This window comes from Camelus bactrianus, chromosome X, assembly GCF_048773025.1.
Source record: "Camelus bactrianus isolate YW-2024 breed Bactrian camel chromosome X, ASM4877302v1, whole genome shotgun sequence".
NCBI classification, from domain to species: Eukaryota; Metazoa; Chordata; class Mammalia; order Artiodactyla; family Camelidae; genus Camelus; species Camelus bactrianus.
The window spans coordinates 94,125,462-94,145,412 of NC_133575.1; the positions used below are offsets into that span (position 1 = coordinate 94,125,462).

The following is a 19,951-nucleotide window of genomic DNA, read 5'->3' on the forward strand; positions in this document are numbered from 1 at the left end:
AACTGATTTAGTGTATTATGAGCATTAATAAAACACACAAAAATAGAAATAACTAGATTATATATATGTAGACATTTTAACGTTTTCTTACCAAACCCCAGTGGATTTACTGTTTACAATATTCATGGGGTGCTAACTGCAAATTACTTTTATTTTTAGTTTTTATTTTTTAAGGGGGGAGGTAATTAGGTTTATATTTCTTTCTAGAGGAGGTGCTGGGGATTGAACCCAGGACCTTGTGCATTCTAGGCATGTGCTCTACCACTTGAGCTATATCCCCTGCAAACCGCTTTTAATACCACTGCTCTTTGCTGTTTGTTCTCAAACTTGGGTTGAGCATTGGGATCATCTTGGGATATTCAAAAAACAGTTGGATTCTTGTGCCCAGGTGTATTAAATGAGAACCATCATGGCTGGTGCTTGGGAGCCTGTATTTTGAAAGCACTTCCCTGGAAATTCTGATGCCCAATCCAGCTTGGGAAATGTTAATTTAATGCCAAAAGTCACTCAGTGGCATTTGCTGTTTAGGACCATGATTCTCAACCTTAGCTACACACTGGAACTACCTCGGGAACTTTAAATATATTGATGACAAGATTCCCCCTGCCCTTTCCATACCCTTGACCCCAGACTTAACAATTGATCTGAGGTGTGGCCTGGGCATTGGGATTTTAAATCTTCCCAGGTGACTCTAATGTGCTGCCAGGATGAGAACCTTGTGGTAGGATAAAACAGGCTCTGAGAAGCTGTATTATGATTGTTTTGGTTACATGTTACATGAACCCAAGATAGCTTAAGCAAAGAAAGAACTTATTACTTCACCTAAGATGTCCAGGAGTTGTCTGATTTCAGACATCTTTGCATTTAGGGGCTTAAACAATGCAACCAGGGATATTGCTCTCTCTCGTTTTATATCTCTTGACTCTAATTTCCTCTATATGGTTACATTCTTGGGCAAGCTTTCTCCATATGGCTGGAAATATGACCACAACAGTTCTAGGTATATATGATCCTTATAGCTTGCAGTCCTAGAGAAGGAAGGAAAAGAAAAGTGTTCACTCTTAGAGTTTATATGTCAACTCTTAGAGGAGACGCTGATAGTCCTAGCTTGCTTCAGCACCTATCTCTGAACTAATCATGGTGGTTAGATACAGGGGGTAGGATGGGTCACATGCCAGCTCAAGTGATCTGGAGAGGGTGGGGATTATGAGATGATGGTCTCTAATTTCATGGAATGAGTTTCCCATAGGAAGGGAGGTTTGGTTATAAGAAGATAGAGGAAAAGAATATTATGCAGGGCAGATACCACAATCCACTACAGAAGTGGACTTTGTATATTTAATCCTGTTTTGATGGTGCTAATGGCACAGGTTGGAATATTCATAGAGTCACAGTGCCCTAAGACAAAAGGAATGTCTATCCAAGGATGAACATTCTGTGTAAGGCTAGTCTTACCAGAAATCAAGTTACAGATTCTTATATAACTGAAAAACAATTTCCCTTTCCAATGGAACTGTCAACTGAACCCAACTTCATGAATTAGCTAATTGTTTTCCCTGCTGTGTATATTAACTGCTGAGCTCTTGGGAAGAACTGAATTCTTTTTGGTGAGAGACTGATGAAAATCTTAATCCCCATGAGTCAGTCATCCAATTGTGTAACATTCATTTGAAGAGAAATCCCTTTTTAGCCTGTTGGTTTAAAGATTGACAGGGCGTTGCTCTTTATACAGTGCTCAAGGTAGTAAAAATTGTAGAGCCATTAGAATTCTGAAATCATCGGAATTAATACTATGTGAGAGCCCAGCTCAGGGTCCTTCTCTGAGACAGTACAATATATTCACAGCTGAAGGCCTGGCTCTGAAAATCTGGTTGTCAGTTGGGAAAAGCACTTTTAGAGTCAGTTTCTTTTGTAATTGGTTAACACTTTTCTTTCTCCATGGAATCAAGTAATAGAAAAATAAATGCAAAGTAAATAGAATTTCATGCTTGTGCAAGTCACTGGCAAAATCATCCTTGGATCGTGCAGGAAGAGGTGTTCTGTTCAGAGGAGAATTGTCTGGAAGTGAAACAGTTTATTTCAATCTTCCTTCTCTTATTTACCCTTTTTGAAGTTCTAGTTTTAAAATGCTGATTCTTTGCAAAGAGATGTACTGGGAAGGGAGGGGACTTTGTAGCTGTCCTAGGGATTAAATGAGCTATTGCAGCATTATCAAATGAGTGATTTATTCATACAGATTTTGAATACTAGAAAACTCCTCCAAGGTTACTTATATAAAAGAGAGAAGAGTATATTAAAACTATTATCTGAAGTGTCTACTCATTTTATCTGTTGGGCAGAATAGCAAAGTAGATGAAGTTTGTTTTAGCAGATAAATTATCTCAGCTCTGCTGGGTCTCTGTGTTGTGTGTGTGTCTGTTTCTCATACACACACATAAATATGTACACTCATGCACCCCTCCTCGCATCTGTCTCACTTTATTACTCTTCCTACTGTGTTGTATCAGTTTTTCATTGCTGTTATGACAAATTACCATAGACTTGGTGGCTTAGACAATACGAGACAATTCAAATTTATTATCTTACAGTTCGAGAGGTCAAGTCCAGAAGTCCAAAATGGGTCTCACTGGTCTAAAACCCAAGGTGTTGACAGGACTGAATTCCTTCCTGGAGACTCTAGGGGAGAATCTGTTTCTTTTCCTTTTCCAACTTCCAGAGGGTACATTGCTTGGCTTGTGGCTCCATCCTCCATCTTTAAACTAGCAATGACGAGTCAAATCTTTCTCACGTGGGATCACTCTTACCTACTCTTCTTCCTTGTTCTCCTACTATAAGGGCGGATTTTTAAAAAAGATTTATTTATTTATTTATTTATTATTGAGTTATAGTCATTTTACAATGTTGTGTCAAATTCCAGTGTAGAGCACAATTTATAAGGACACTTGGTTATATTGGGTCCATTCAGCTAACCCAGGATAATCTCTATTTTAAAGTCAGCTGATTAGCAACCTTAATTCCATCTAAAGCCTTAGTTCCCTTTTGCCATATAGCCTAGCATGTTCTCAGATTCTGGGGAGTGGGATGTGGAGATCTTTGCCAGGGTAAGGTGTAAGTGTTGTTCTGTTACCACACATGTCGAGTGCTCCAGGCTTCTATATTCATTGGCTGTCCAGAATCCCTGACAGTCATGTAAGACTATTATTTCCTGAAGATCTTGGAGTATAATGGATAGATAAGAACACCAGAATAGGAGGCAGAAGACCTGGGTTGGAAAACAGCTTCCACTTATGAGCTATGTAACTTTGGACAAATTACTTAACTTCCTGGAGCCTCAGCTTCCTCATTCATGGCCTTTCCCACCTTCCTTTATCAAAGCATATCTGTCCTATATCCTTTGTAACAGGCCTCAACTGAGAACTCAAGTTAATATGGAAAACTAACTCAAGCTAAAGCATTAATATGTGATAATGGTTTCATGCATCACCACTCTTTTCCCTCCTACCCCCATGCCCTCTTGAGCGCTATTTGTATTTTATAAGATGAATTCACTTGGAAGGAAGTCATTTTATTAGGTGTGCAGTAAAATAAATGGATTAGGCTGCTGCCTCATTTCTAAAGCTGGCTTTGTGCCTGAACATTTAAGAAGAAAGTATAGGATGACCAGAGCATCTGGTTTACCCTGCATAGTCCTGGTTTATGCCTGTTGCCTTGCTTTTTACTCTCGAGTGTTCTGATTTAGATGAAAAATTATATAGTCCCTGTATTTATTTTGTACTTGTCAACATCTTGAGTGTATCTATCAAATTTCCCTTTTGCCTTGGATTTTCATGAAAGCAGGGCATTTTAATTACTTTTGTAGTTTCTCCTGTAGGTACCCTAAAATCCGTGTACCATGACTTCTGGGTAGCTACAGTCTATGGTTCACATTTCAGCCATCATTATTTCTCCAAGTAAAGCTTATAGACTATCTGTTATGAACTGAATTGTATCCCACCTGCTCCATTCATATGTTGAAGTCCTAACCCTCATTTTGACTGTATTTGGAGATAGGACCTTTAAGGAGATAACATTGAATGAAGTCATGAGGATGGTGCTCTAATCCAATAGAACTGGTCTTATGTGAATGGGGAGAGACACAAAGGATGCACATTCACAGAGAAAAGGCCATGTTAAGGACACAGAAATGAGACCGCCACCTGCAAGCCCAAGAGAGACATCTCAGGAGAAATCAGACCTGCGAACATGTTAATATTGGACTTCCCCATTCAGAACTGTGAGAGGGAAGTTTCTGTTTTTAAACTACCCAGTCTGTGGTTGTTATGTCAATGCTAGCAAGCTGGTATACTATCTGTATAAGAAGCAGAGATCTTGTTAAAACTGTGGTTCCCTGAGTGCTATCCGAGGCTGAATTAGATTTTCTCTGGTGGGGCTCAAGGAAGCTGTTTCCTCAGGTGATTCTTATACATACTTAATTTGAGAATCACTGAAACAGGGACCTCGGGGCAGTGAAAAGGGGGCTTTTTTCACATATCTTGGTCATGTCAAGTCTTTGTTCTCTCTTCAGGGACTTTCTACCTGGGTGTTAGCAGAAAACAGGGATGGAATATCCCAGTTGTCTTTGGGACATCTGGAGTTGTCAGTGAAAATTCCAGAAAGCCTGGAGGCTGTGGGGCCTTTATGTTCAAGATCAATCAAGGAAGAGAGGAATACACCATCTTAGGGGGAAGTTAGTATCAAGACTAACCTAGAATTGATTGTTTAAAAAAGTCACTGGGAAGACCATTAAAGCTGGATTTGACTTTTCCCACTTGTCCCCTTCTCCTCCTTTGGGGCTAGTGACCGATACTTGGAAATAATGCTTTGCCCATTTCCTTAGGGTTTTAGATCTTTCTCTTGACCACCTACCTGTAATACAGATGCACTTAGCCCCTAGAGATTAAATCCCATCCCAGGGGAGGCTATATTAGGGATACGGCACCTAAGGAACATGGATTTGATGGATAAATATCCTATTCTATAAAGCTTGAGATGTCTGTGTCTTGGAAGTTAGGTGCAACCTCAGTGTCAGGCCTACTTGGGATTAGCATGAATCCCTGCCAATTCCTTGATCTGTGCAAGTCTAAAACCTTCCCCTGGATCCTTAAAAATTCAGGTTGCCTCCAAATAATCCACTTGCACAAAGTATAAGCACTGTAGATGTAGAAATTTTGTAGAAGATACACAGCAATGCAGACAACTTGAACATATATGATAGGTGCTATTAGCTACCACAACTCTGGAGTTTCACTAGCCCGTCATCTGAACCCAGTGTATTTCTACCTGACCAATTTCTTTTACATTCTCTCATGTTTTAAAATAACAACAAAATTCCTTCCCCATTCCATTCACATCAACTACTTCCCCACCCTGAGACTTGGTACTACCTGCTTATGCAGGTTTTTGGAGTTTTTTGGGGGCGGGGGAAGTGGTGAGAAGGATCACTTTCTATCCTTCTGCTTAAGAACTTACCAAGGCAGTCTTCTAACCTAAGGCAATTCTTGGAGAAATTCTAGTGACCAAATTTGTCTCCATCTCATTTCACAAAAACAGAATTACTGCTGTTACTGCCTGGGAGCTGATAAAGATACAGCATGGCTGAATGAGAAGAAATACTATACCAAGTGCTGAAGAGAAGGAAACTGTTTTACTGAACGTGTCCTGTATGTCCGGCACAAAGTAGGTGTTTTATATATGTTTTCTTACTTTGTCCTCACAGTAACCATGTGAGGTGGATCATTATTAGACCCATATTATAAGTGAGAAAAATAAGGATCAGAGAGGTTAAGTAACTTCAGCTAATAAAAGAAAAATCCAGTATTTAAATTCAGGTCTGAGTCTTAAATGCAGTTTTCACTATATCACCATATGCTTCTGAATCTGGAGTCCTGGGTTCAAAGTTCTACTAACAGTCTTGTGTGCCCTTGAAAAAGTCTTGTTCCCTCTCTGAGTTTCAGTTCCTTATCTATGAAACAGGAAGCCTGGATCAAATGGTTTCTAAAGGCTTTCTGAATATAGGCAATATATTCTGTGACCTCTTTACATCACTTGACAGTAAGACTGGAAGACATAGTTGGCTTTACTTAACTAGGGCAGGACCTCCTTAAGGTACAGATCTTGGTTCTTTATTGTCCTGCCTCTGAAGTTGGTGAGTTATGTGCAGTTTATTTCTATATTGGAGGTTGACTGGATTTTAGATACATGGGGTTCAGAATTGTTTTAATATAGGATTAATTTACTTCAAATTCCATATTATTTTAAAATTATAAAAATATTTTCAACTTTGCCTTGAAATAGGAAGGCTTGATGGTCCTTGCAATGTTAATGAGTTACATGGCAGTCTTGCCCTTGGTTGTAAGAAGCAGTATAGGGGGTGTTCAGATCAGCAAGTCTCATATCCTTAAACTTAGCTTTTTTAGTCTTAAACTGTGAAAGCTGTTTCTCACTCTGAGCATCATGGCCTGAAACACTGCCATCTCTTCCAGTGGCTGTGCTGGTAATGTATGGCGGGCCAAAGACAGAGGTACCCGTTGTCATGATAAATACTTAGAGCAGGCTGCTTCACCACAGTGGCCAATATAGAGGTGATTGTGTGGCTTTACAAGCCTGTAAATGGAGAAAAAATATGTCACTGTATAAGATACTATTGAATCATGGGTTTGGTGCTAGGTGTTGGCTAAGTCATTATCTGTATGAAGAAGAGGAGGTAGGAGGGTGGCATATAGAATCCTATTCGGATCCTATAGAGGAAGAGAAGGAATTTCTCAGGAGAGATGCTAGGGATTGTGCTTATTGTACAGAATTCAGTAACCTGGGTTATGCTGTCCCTGTCTGGCTAACCCTCTTCTTCCAATAAAAAGATGATAATTGATACCACATAGGTTTACAGTGCTTTGTATGCATTATTTCACCATCACAACAATCGTAGATAGATAGGTAGATTTTACTGTCCAAATTGTACAGATGAGGAACCTAAGTCTCAATGAGGTGAAATGACTTTCCCAAGGTCCTACAGCTAGTATCTGAACCAGAATGTGAACTCAGGTAGCCCTCTTCTCATTCCTGCTCCCTTCCCCTTTATCTACATTGCTTATACTGTCCTCTGGTCAGCCTGAATATCTAGTGATCATCTTGTGGAATCATTTGTGAAATAGTTTTGTAGAGAGTTAATACTGCTGGGTTAGATAAATAAACAACAGTAGACTGATCAGCTGATTAAGTAATTACATATTCACTGAATGCTTACTGCACTGGGGATATAGTGTTACAAGAACACCAGAATAACCCTTGCCTTCTTGAAACATAGAATCTAATTGCTGGCACTGTCCACAATGAGAGTCACTAGCTATGTGTAGCAATTCAAATGTATTCAGTTTTAAATAATTTAAAGTTAAAAACTCAGTGTCTCAGTTACACTAACTCAATTTCAAGTGCTCAGTAGCCTTGACCACTGTACTAGTGACCACTGTACTGAACAGCACAAATGTGGAACATTTCCATTATCACAGACAGTTCTACTGGGCAGTACTTAGATAATTACAGTTGTCTTGGGTGACAAAGAAGACAAGATGTTTAAGAATTATTATTTAATAAGTGATCTAGTCTGGGAGGCTTTCCTGGGAAAGTGATATTTGAGCTGAGCTTTTAGTCTGAAATAACTAAGCCAATATTCACAGAGAGGACCCTTCCACAGACTCCCTGCTGTGACAGAAAGTAACCCTCAGGGAATGACAACAGTGAGGTGGATTTGCTCAACTTGTCCAGGGTGTAAAGGCATCTACCTTCTGCCTTCAGTGGACCCAACCTTGGCCAAGCAAGAGAGAACAGACTAGAGGAAGGTACAGAACTATCTGAGATCGCTGCCTGTTTAAGTCAGGATGGTAGAACCTGGGGCCGTGAATGAATACAAGTGAAGACCTGCATTCCTTTTTGCTGCTTTGTAAAATAGTTATGTAACTTCCTTTGAAATATTTTGAGGAGATCTAAGCCTGGCTGTCAATATTAAGTCTGATAGAAGTATGATATGATTCAGGGTACCCTGAGCAGGGGAGGTGTTTGTGCTTGGGTGCATGTGCTGTGTCAGGAACTACATGCTCCGTGAACCTCTCCAGCCTGCACTGGAGAAGTGGAGAGTACTCAGATGACCACCCATCTACAGGCAGGAAGTTGAGTTCAGGTTCACAAGCTAGCTAAGATGCCACTTTATGGCATTTGCTATATATTCAGATTAATTAGAACGGAATGGGGTCACAGTTGTTCTGTCTCTCTCCCTCTCCATCATCATCTGTCTCTATCTCATCATTTATGTCTGTCATCTGTCTCTATCACCCATCATCATGATCTATTATATATCTGTTCTCCAGAGGTCCTAGGCAAAATTTTCAGTGCTGTGCACATCTTGAACCGCTCCTTTCTGTGTGTTCTATTCAGGCCCAGATTCCTTCTCTGGGCAGGACACCATGGAACAAGGTGTGGAAGGGCCAGGCTGTTCTCTGTTGTCAATATCACGAGCGAGGAATAGTTTGTTTACTTTGCAGAGAGAGAAAGCAAAGTCTCCAAAAGATGCATTTTACTTGACAGGTAACAGTATCACCACAACTGTTCATATCAGTAAAAACCACCAATAAAAACTACCTATTGGTATCACTGAAATGGGCAAAAAATCAGGTTGATTCTATGAACTTCTTGACTCTCAGACAACTATATTAGTGTTATGTGGATGTCACAGTACTGGGAATTGGAGTGGCTCAGTTCTCCAAATGCTTCCCAGTTTTAAAAAACCCAGAAACAACTGTGTCAGCCTCTGGACATCTGCCTGCTGTTTGTCTCACTTGCCTATTGAAGTGCTTTTTTTTAAAAATACATTCCATTGCTACTATTTTTTTGAGGGGGTGCTGTTTCTGGGGCTGATAGTCTCTTTAAAAAGCACTACTTCTCCCTCTTTGATAGAGCATCCTGCTTGCAGCTGCCCCTCAGAGACCTTGACTCACTGAATATGGCTGGAATCCAGGTCCTGTCTCTCTCAGTTTTCGTTGCATGTTTTGAGCTTTGTCAGAGCCATTCTGTATTTGATTTATCTTCTGCCAGGATGGTGGCTCCATAGTCAATCTGTGTGCGAAGTGCTTCTGAGGCAGCCTTTTCAAACTAGATAATTTAATTTCTCCATTTTCAGAAAGCAAAGTGCAAGCCACCTTATTAACTGGAAATGTGCTTATTTGGTACTGTGTGGGGGCTGACATTATCTCCCTGAATCTTAGGAAGCTCATCTTGTTCCTGAGGTTTAATTCTCCTTTTAAAAAATCTCTGCAGTGCTCCCACCCCCACCTCCACACATAGCCTCAGATGCAGACATACATACATACTTCCAACTTTTCAAGTCCTGTCAGTACTTTGAGGCTCAGTTTGTCTCAGCCTCTCCATGTATTCTTCCCCAATAAGGGAACCTGCATTGTTTTGCCTCCTCTCCTACAGCACCTATTGTCTGCAACATACAATTTAACATGTGCTTATTATGCTGTCTCATACTATGCGTTGAATTTTAGGCTGCACGCAGTGGTGGTGAGCCATCATAGACTTTTATATGGAGTAGTTACATGATCTGATTAGTGATTGAAAAAGATTGCTATGATATATGGCATGGAGGCTGATTAGGAGGTTGAGATAATGAGGGACTGATGGAGTGAGTACCATGCAATAGGAACTGAGAGGAAGCAACAGATTTTAGAGGTGTTAGGGAGCAAAACTGATAGGACTTAGTGTTCGATTGGATGAGAAGGACCAGAGACAGGGAAGAGAAGTCTAGAATGATTGTCAGGTTTCTGATTTGGACCGTTGGGTGGGTAGTAGTGCCACTCACTTAGGCAGAAAACAGAAGTAAGCTTATTCCCTCATGAGTCTCCTCCCCTCCCCTCTGCAATCCACAGTGGGTGCTCAAAAATGCATGATATTTATTTTGATTCTGTTGAGAGAGAGAAGAAAGTCTTGCCTCCTCTTTGTATCCTGTTTTTGCTTATGTAACATACTTCCTGCAGTGAGAGGGATCTTAGTTTCATGGCCTCTTTGTTGCTGCGACTTTTGCTCTTCTCTCTGCTGCTGTGATCTATTTTTGCATTTCTGTTGTCTCTGCTGCAGGTTCTGAACTCACTGCTCAGCTTGCCTTTCTTGTTAGTGCTGCATACCTCTGATTTAATAATAGTAATAACTTACATTTGAACAGTGATTTGGAGTTTAGAAGGTATGTTCAGATATACTTTCTCTCTTAATCCCTATTACTGTGTGTGAAGTGGACAGTGAAATAGGTTTAATTGTCTGTTTCACAGATGAAGGAGTTTAGGCAGTGGGATGTGACCTGTCAAACATCACAGATCTAGTAAGTGGCATAACTGGGACTCTGCCTCCCCATCTGTTGTACGTGAATTGTACAATTTGATTCTTGCCTTGCTTTCTGGTACCCCTGTGCTTCCAGACTCCTCATGGCCTGTCTGATTTCTACCCTTGGCTGTGTTCTGACCCCCGTTGTTTATTTGTACCTGAAGTTTTCTGTGACCTCCTGCTTTGAGTTTACCTCCCTTGCTCAGCCCTATACCTTGACCTGTATGTCCATCTCTTGTTTTGGCTTTCCCGGTCCAGGCATCTTGCCCTGTCTCTGAAATCCTTGTACCCACAGTCCTGGCAGTGACACAGCAGGACTTGCAGATGGATTTGTGGCACTAGAACTTCTCTTCCCAAGAACGTAGAGGAACACCCACTTTCAGTCTGTTGGAAGGAAACCTGACCTGAGGGAAATACTGGTCTTTGGATTATATTACTTGCAAATGTTTAACTGGTGGATACGAGCAGTGAAAGAAGACATAACGAGTGAGGCAGCTTTCCCAGCCCACATCCTGCCTCGTCTCCAACACAGATCTCATTTAAGGTGCTCAATGGTATACACTGCCCGAGCCTCAGTCTCCCTGTGAGTATGTGAATCTTTTGATTCAAATGTTTGGTACTGAGCATTTTGGACCATTTTTCATTAATATGGTAGCAACAAACAGCTTTCAGGATCATATAAATTGTTGTTAGTTACCTTCTTCTCAGCACTGAAATGGAAATGGTTTAATGGGTTGCCCTTTGTGCATGAGTCTGTGGACTCAGTGGGAGTCTGGGTTGCCTAAGCTTCCTTAGGATTTCAGCGTATCATAGTTGAGCAGCAAGCACTTGTGAAACACCTCCTGTGTTACAGGGGTGTTATAAACAGGCTCCTTGCTCTTGAGCCTACCATCTAGTTGGGAAGAGAAGTCTTACATTTTTCCACCCTAACTGAGCAGCGCACAACACAATTACAAATCTATGCTAACAGGATTGGGACAGAAAACAAAATTATGGGCCAGACTATTAAAGAAGCTTCCTAGGAGAGATGACATTTGAACTGATCCTTAGAGAATGGGTTCTGATTACAGAGTGTGTGTGAGTCAGTGATAGTGCTGATATTCTGGGATGGCAGAATGGCATGATAGAAACCTCATATTTAATTCTTTCTCAAAGAGTATTTCTCTGCATCTTAGGTGACAAGTTCAGTAGAGGGCCTGTCAAAGATTTTTTTTTTTTAATGATGCCAAATCTTACACTCTGAGTTCCCTAATTCTATGGTTTGATTCTTTTGCAATATGATTTTACACTCTGGTATGAACTTAACCCAGGAGACTCCTTTCCCAAGTCAGGTTTCCACTCCAGGTGAAAACTGAGTTTGTACTTTTGAGATAATTGTTATAAGAAGGCAGTGCTGCTAACATACAGGCTAGAATAGAAAAGTTAACTTTGTGTAGCTCTGAGATGCAATTTTCCCTGTTCTTCCTTGGCAAAGATGATGCTGTGACTGGGGAGCCTTCTCAGAGTGGCAGATCTGTGTGGGCTGAAGCCCCAGTTTGATCATGAGGGGGCGGGAGATGGAAATTTCTTTCTCTTCTCTATCATGGGTTCTGATGCAGGCAACTGTATGCTCTGGGAGCTATTGTTGGGGGCATGATCTATGCCTTGCTTCTCAGTGGAACATTATGGAGTAAACAGCCCACATCCATGTTTGAAAAAGCATGTTTTTTCAAGTGGGGCAGAGGGCAAGATATGCTAAGGAGAGGAAGTAATAATCTGTTGGATAGGACAGATTTGTCGGAGCTGTGGCCTACAGAAATGATGTATCTAATATCAAATCCAATTGCCTTACCCAGTATTGCACTTTAACAAAGATTTTCCTAAATGATAGGGTGGATTGAGGTAAGATATTCCATGTCTCAATTGGAGGGAGGGGATTGTTAAAACAAAAATGGGCTGAAATAGCCCTTGGCCAACTGTGAACTTTTTTTTTTTAAATCTAATTTCCTACACTTCTATTGGTTTTCCCACTTTTCTCTTGGTATTTTTCCCTGGAAAATCTACAATCTCCCACTGTTAACTGTATACCAAGACCTTGGTGGTAACTTGGAGGGAGAGGGAGTATGTCTGGGATGCAGGAGTGATGGCAGGGCTGCCTCACTTAAAGGGCTTTGTCTCAAGAAGAGTAGGAAGCAGTCTAAGCATGATGCCCTGAGGATGTAGCAAATTCTTGTTCATTATGGGCAATTGTCTATGTCCAAGAAAAGGAATTGATCGAAGAACTCATTAGCAGGAATTTGAGTTTCTCCTGGGGGCCTACCTGTTTTACTGCTGAATAGACAAGATGTTATGAAGGAATATGAAAATAATGAAAGTGGAGATTAAGAAAGATATTCTCAAGGATTTGTTTAGGGTCGATTGAATAGGGAGAAATTAGTATCTACAGGGTAAAAATAATAACATTATTGAACACTTGTTATATGCCAAACATTTTATATAAAGTTATCCTCTAATTCTCATGCTAAGCCTATAAGGTAGGTGGTTTTATTATTCACATTTTACATACAGGTAAAATGAGATAAAGTTGCCCAAGGTTACAGAATTGGGATTGACTGATTGATTTGATTTTTTTTATTGTGATAAAAATACATAACATAAAATTTACCCTTTAATCACTTTGAACTAGGATTTATTTTTAATTTTGTCCTAAAAACTATCATTCAGTGAAGATGTCTTTTTTGGTGTGCACTTTTATGAGTTTTAACACATGTATAAATTCACAAAACTACCACAACAGTGAAGATACAGGGCAGTTTCATCTCCCCTGAAAACTCCCTTGTGTTAGTCCTTTAGAGTTAAACCCTCTGCCCACTTCTAACCCCTAAACCATTGATCAATTTTCTATCACTATTGTATTATCTTTTCCAGAACGTCATATACATGGAACATACAGTATGTAACCTTCTAAGACTGGCTTCTTTAACTCAACAGTTCTCTGGAGAGTCATCCAAGTTGTGGCATTTTCATTCTTTTTTATTGCAAAGTACTAGTCTATTGTATGGATTTACCGGAGTTTGTCTATTCATTTGTTAAGTCATTTGGGTTGTTTCCAATTTTGAGGAGTTATCAACAGAATCTCAGTAAGTATTCATTTAGAGGGTTTAGTGTAAATATCAATTTTATTTAGAATAAATACCCAGGAATGGGATTGCTGAGTCATATGGTTAACTATATGTTATTGTATAAGAAATGGCAAAATCATTTGCCAGAGTGTATGATTTTGCATTCCCACATGCAGTACAGGAGAGTTATAGTTGCTTGCATCCTCACCAAATATTGCTCTTGTCAGTATTTTTTTATTTTAGGCATTCTAATAGGTATGTGGTGGTACCTCATCACGGTTTCAATTTACATTTTCCTGATGGCTACTGATATTGAACATCTTTCTATTTTTTCCATTTGTGTACTGTCAAGTCTTTTGCACATATTCAAATTGTACTATTTGTTTCCTTACTGTTGAGCTTTGAGAGTTTTTGGACAAAAGTCATTTGTTGTCCAGGTGATTTGTATGTGTTTTCTCCTTGTTTGTAACTTGGCTTTTTATTTTCTTAACAGTATGTATAAATTTTTAAGTTTTTAATTTTAAACTTCATAAAGTCCATTTTATCCATTTTTGTATAGATCATGCTTTTGGCATCATATATAAAAACAGTTTATAATAATAAAGCAGATAAGCAATTGCTTAGGGTATAGTGTTCCAGCATCATTTAAAGAAGTTGAGTAGATTTGCCAGTGAAATCTTCTGGGTCTGGATACATCATGTTCTGACAAGTTTTAAAACTACATATTCATTTTATTTAATTATAGGACTGTTTAGATTTATCTCCTCATCTTGAATGAGTTTTGACAATTTGTGATTTGGGGGAATTTGTTCATTTTATCTAAGATGTCAAACTTAGGTACATAAAGTTGTTCATAGTATGGCTTTGTTATGCTTTTAATGTTTGTGAGACCTGTGGTAATAGCACTTCTTTTATTCTTGATAATAGCCTTTGTGTTTTCTGTCTTTTTTTTTTTGGTGTTAGTCTTCCTAGAAGTTTATGAATTTTACTCAATCATTACAGTATCGTCAAAAAAAATCATCGCCTAGAAATTAATCTAATGAAAGATGATCAAATCTTCTAAACAGAAACTATAAATTTTGGAGAGTAAGTAAATTGGGGGCACAATATATTTCTGGTTTAGAAGTATTAATATCTTTTAGATAGGGATAGAAGGTGCCTTTCAAAGATAGAGAGTGGCCACCTCCTTTGCCTTCACCGAATGTGGGCCCGAATGGCCAGAGGGGCCCGCTCTACTCCTTGGAGAGCCCTGCACTTTGATTCACTGCCTGGTCAGCCTGAGATTGTTTTGCAAGCTCTGGATTGGATTTTGTCCAAATTGTGCCCCTAACTGTTGGGTGACTTTGGACAGCCCGTTGAGCCTTTGATTCTTAATTTATAAGATGGAGAAAAGTGTACTAATAAATTACAAAGTTCTTCCAAGTCAAAATCTCATAGAAGCTTGGACTCTCTTTTAATGGAATCTGAGTCATAATGGAATCAAACAAAGAAGGAATGCAGAATACTGAACCCAACATTTCACCTGAGTCAAGCAGAAGAAGCTATCCTGTCTCTTTCCTTATCAACCTCCTTTTCATTATACTTCTCCCCCTGCCCTAGCTCAGCTTTCAGCCCCTTCCCTTCCACTTGTCCTACCTCTTGTCCCTGTGACTTGTCTGTCTTTTCATCCTGTGCCTGCCTTAGGTACCAGTTACTCAACCAACCCAGTCCTCTTCCTACCTCATGCCCAGCCCCTCTCCCTCCTGTTACCAGATTTGCCTCTTGCCATCTCCTGCCTGGGTTACCTCTACCCTTGCCTATTTCCCATGCTTCTCCTACCACTTGCTTCCTCCTCTCCCTCCCATTTATCACCCCCCTTCTGACTTGCTCCCTTCTTCTCCTACACCCCACCATCTACCCCCTCCCCTGCTCCTCATTCTGCTTCTCCCACCTGCATGGGCCTTTGGCTCGGATAGGCCTCGCCTGCTCCTGCTAGGACATTTTCCCCAACCAGACCTAGTGATTCTCACACTCCACTGTGGGGACTTAATGTCCCTACAAGAGGGGCACCTGGCCCATCCCAGAACTCCTGAGAATGCAATACTCAGTATCCTGGTGACGTGGGGGACACTGGTTGATGAACAACAGGCATATGTCCTAGAGGATTACCTCCTTCAGCTAAGGGCTTCTTTCCCAAAATGGGGTTTTCAGCTACCTTCCATGTCTTGGTTATCCTGCTGCCTGAATTTAGTGTATACCTCCATTCCCATTTCTTAAACCAAATATAAATGGAGATATTATGATTCTGTAAGAGACTCCATAGGGAGTAAAGTTTAAGGCAAATTGCAAGTGGACTCTGAATTCTAATCCTATTCATCTCAACACTTAAGTCATGGACACTGATACATATGCAGACACGTGCTGCCTACATCAACAGTTCCTGATAATTATAACCCTGTGCAGAGATCAGCTTGGAAGTGCAAGGGAGCTTTGGCCTGATGGTGTGAATGGATTGCTCCTGAGATGTTCTGTTTTCCTGGTCCTTTTATACAATCCAAGAAACTTGGGTTATTGGGATATATTGGAATTATACAGTCCAAGAAACTTGGAAAATTGGGATATATTGACATAATGGAATATTATACAACTTTGAAAATGAATGAACTACTACATGGAATAGCCTGGATAAATCTTAATAGCATAAGTTGGAGTAAAAAAAAAAATGTTAAGTCCTCAAGGATACTCTATGCAATACCATCCCCTTTGTATAAAGTGCAAATCCAAGCAAAATCAAGTATCATATTGTGCTCACACACACACACACACACACACACACACACACACAAGATAAAATTAAAGAAGCAAGAACATGTAAACATAATCATAAAATTTAAGTTGGTGGTTCTCTAAGGGTAAGACAGGAGTATGGGATGGGGAGGAGCAGATAGGTCTAGTTTATTGGCAGTATTCTAGTTCTTAAATAGTGGACTCATGAGCTTATATTACTAAAAAAATGAATTAATAAGTAAATAAAAGGGTACCAGGCATGGACCATCATGATAGTGTGTTGTGATTGAGGACTCATTTTTGTGCCTCCAAGATACTCCAAACAAATGAACCACAAAAAAGGGGGATTAAGCAATAAGTACGTTTTTGTAGATTTCCACTAGGTGGTTTTCTGGTGGAAAAAAATGTGGAACTATTCTCCACATATTTTACTTTAGCTTTGAAAAAAATCCATTAACAGCTACTAAAAAAAATAGTAACTACTAAAAATATTAACTACAGTGAAATGAAGTTATGTAAAGTATACACTTCTGTCTGATTGGATAGTGGATAAAACAGACACAGTAACAGGCAGGCAATGTAGGTGCTCTCAGAACCCTACTGGACCACTCTTTGTAAAGGAATGGCTGGCTGTGTAAAAGCAGCAGTGCATTAAGTACTTAAGTGCCCAAAGCTGCTCTGTATATGTTAAAATTGTTTTAGGTTCTGAAAACTTTTTCTGCTATGTAGATAGGCACCAAAAAGTTAACCCAAACATTTGATTTAGGGTAGAAATAATATAACTGCATTCCAGGTTTTTGTCTGAGAATATAACTGCAACCTTTTTGTGAAAGCTTAATGGTATGACCATATATAAAGGGAGGATTGTTTGAAAGATATGAAGTTCCTTAGGATCAGTCAGTCCTAAAAAATTAGGAGATCCACTATCATTAGCATCAGTTGAGAGTTTGGGAAAAATGGGGACTCTCTGCACCTAGTCCAGACCCGTTGTATCAACCTGCATTTTAACAGGATTCCCTAGATGTTTTGTATATACAGTAAAGTTTGAGAAGCAGTAGCTTAGAGTGGAGATCCTTACCTCAAGCTCAAAAGGGGCTGGCCCTTCAGGAAGTCTGTACACTCATTGAAATTTTATGCAAAATGTTGAGTTTCTGTGTATAAATATTTTTCTGGGTTATGCTGTATATCTTACTCCTGGATCAGGCCAGATCATTGGGAAAGCTGTGTATTTTGTTCCCAAATTTTGGCTAATGGTTTCATGTATCATGCTTTCGTTTTGTGTCTCGTTTCACTATGAAAAGCAGCTTTTGAAATTGATTGCATTCACTGCTAGATGCTACTGAGAATATTAGGTACTACACAGGTGATTCTAAGGCTTGATTGTACAAAGGAATCATCTATACTGGAGTTTATAAATTACTGATCTGAGGTACTGCCTGGGAATATGTATTGTTAACAAGCACTCATGGTGATTTTGATGAAACAAGTCCATGTAATTGTAGTTTGGGAAGTTTACTACACTATCTAGTGTCTCTTTATTAAAATGTAGAGGGATTATTTTTTTCTTCTACCATTAGTATCAGGGAATATCTTTATTTCATCTGGGTAACTTATTCAGTTGTTATATGGATAGCCTAGGTTATATCTTAACACGTATCCCTCGTTAACTTGTAAAAACCACATTTGTGACCTACTTTTAAAAATTGAACTATAGTTGATTTACAATATTATGTTTGCTTCAGATATATGTATCTTTTTCAGATTCTTTTCCGTGATAACTTAAAATACTGAATATAGTTCCCTATGCTCTACAGTTTTGTACATAGTGGTGTGTATCTGTTAATTCGATACTGCTAATTTGTCCCTTCCCCCACCTTCCGCCTTTGGTAAACGTAAGTTTGTTTTCTATGTCTGTGAGCCTGTTTCTGTTTTGTAAATAAGTTCATTTATATTATTTTTTTAGATTCCACATATAAGTGATATATATTATTTGTCTTTGACTCACTTCACTTAGTATGATAATCTCTAGGTCCAGCCATGTTGCTGCAAATGACAATATTTCATTCTTTTTTATGGCTGATACTCCATTGTGTGTATAAATATATGTGTGTGTGTACTATATTTTCTGATCCATTTATCTGTTGATGGGCACTTAGGTTGTTTCTATGTCTTGGTTATTGTCAGTAGTGCTGCTGTGAACATTGGGGTGCATGGATCTTTTCAAATTAGACTTTTCGTCTTTTCTGGGTATATGCCCAGAAGGAACCTCCATACTGTTTTCCATAGTGGCTACACTGGTTTACATTCCCACTAACAGTGTAGAAGGGTTCCCTTTTCTCTGCACCTTCTCCAGCATTGATTATTTGTAGACTTCTTGATGATGGCTGTTCTGACTAATATGAGGTGATACCTCATTGTTTTGATTTGCATTTTTCTGATAATTAACTATGTAGGGCATCTTTTCATGTGTCTGTTGGCCACCTGTATGTCTTCTTTGGAGAAATACCTATTTAGGTCTTCTGCCCATGTTTTGATTGGGCTATTTTTTGTTGATACTGAGTTGTATGAGCTGTTTGTATATTTTGGAAATTAATCCATTGTCAGTCACATCATTTGCAAATATTTCATCCCAGTACATAAGTAGTCTTCCGTTTTGTTTATGGTTTTCTTCGCTTATGCAAAAGCTTGTAAGTTTGATTAGGTAGGTCCCATTTGTTTATTTTTGCTTTTCTTTTGCCTTGGGAGACTGATCTGAGAAAATACCATGATCTCTTCTGAGGAGTTTTATGGTGTTACGTCATATTTAAGTTTTTAAGCCATTTTGAGTTTATTTTTGTGTGTGGTGTGAGGGAGTGTTATAACTTAGTGATTTACATGTGGCTGTCCAGCTTTCCCAACACCACTTGCTGAAGAGACTCTTTTCTCCGTTCTATATTCTTGCCTCCTTTGTTGAAGACTGATTGACCTTAGGTGTATGGGCTTATTTCTGGGTTCTCTGTCCTGTTGCATTGATCCATATGTCTGGTTTTGTGCCAGTACCTTGCTGTTTTGGTTACTCTACTTTTGTAGTATTGTCTGAAGTCTGGGAGGGTTATGCGTTCAGCTTGGTTCTTTTCCCTTAGGATTACTTTGGAAATTCTAGGTTTTTTGTGGTTCCATATGAATTTTAGGATTATTTGTTCTAGTTCTGTGAAAAATGTCCTGGGTAATTTGATAGGGATCACGTTAAATCTGTAGATTGCTTTGGGTAGTATTGCCTTAGTTTTTCCAATCCAAGAGCATGGGATGTCTTTCCATTTCTTTGAATCATCTTTGATTTCCTTTATCAATGTTTTGTAGTTCTTAGCATACAGGTCTTTTACCATCTTGGTTAGGTTTATTCCTAGGTTTTTTTTTTTCTTTGACACGATTTTAAATGGGATTCTTTTTTTACTTTCTCTTTCTGATATTTCATTGTTAGCATAAAGAAATGCAACAGATTTCTTTGTATTAATCTTAAATTCTGATACCTTGCTGAATTCATTTTTTAGTTCTAATAGATTTTTATCACCTTTAATTCCATAGAAAGCTAATATTTCTTCTGATTAACTGTTATGCAGTTGTCATATGGATAATATAAGTTTATATCTTTACGTGTATCCCTCATTAACTTAAAAAAATCATTTGTGACCTGCTTT

The 19,951-nt window shown here is 39.1% G+C and overlaps 1 long non-coding RNA gene across 12 annotated transcripts in view; it reads left to right on the forward strand.

Annotated features, from left to right (window-relative positions):
- The window catches only part of LOC123619413 (uncharacterized), an 874,904-nt gene that overhangs the window by 98,611 nt on the left and 756,342 nt on the right, over window positions 1-19,951 (forward strand). For 11 of the 12 annotated variants that reach the window (XR_012504656.1, XR_012504652.1, XR_012504653.1 and 8 more), the window contains exon 2: window positions 5,590-5,715. The exons of the other annotated variant lie outside the window; for it this stretch is intronic. This is a non-coding gene — a long non-coding RNA (uncharacterized LOC123619413). The remainder of the gene's footprint in view (window positions 1-5,589; window positions 5,716-19,951) is intronic. 12 annotated transcript variants of the gene reach the window in all.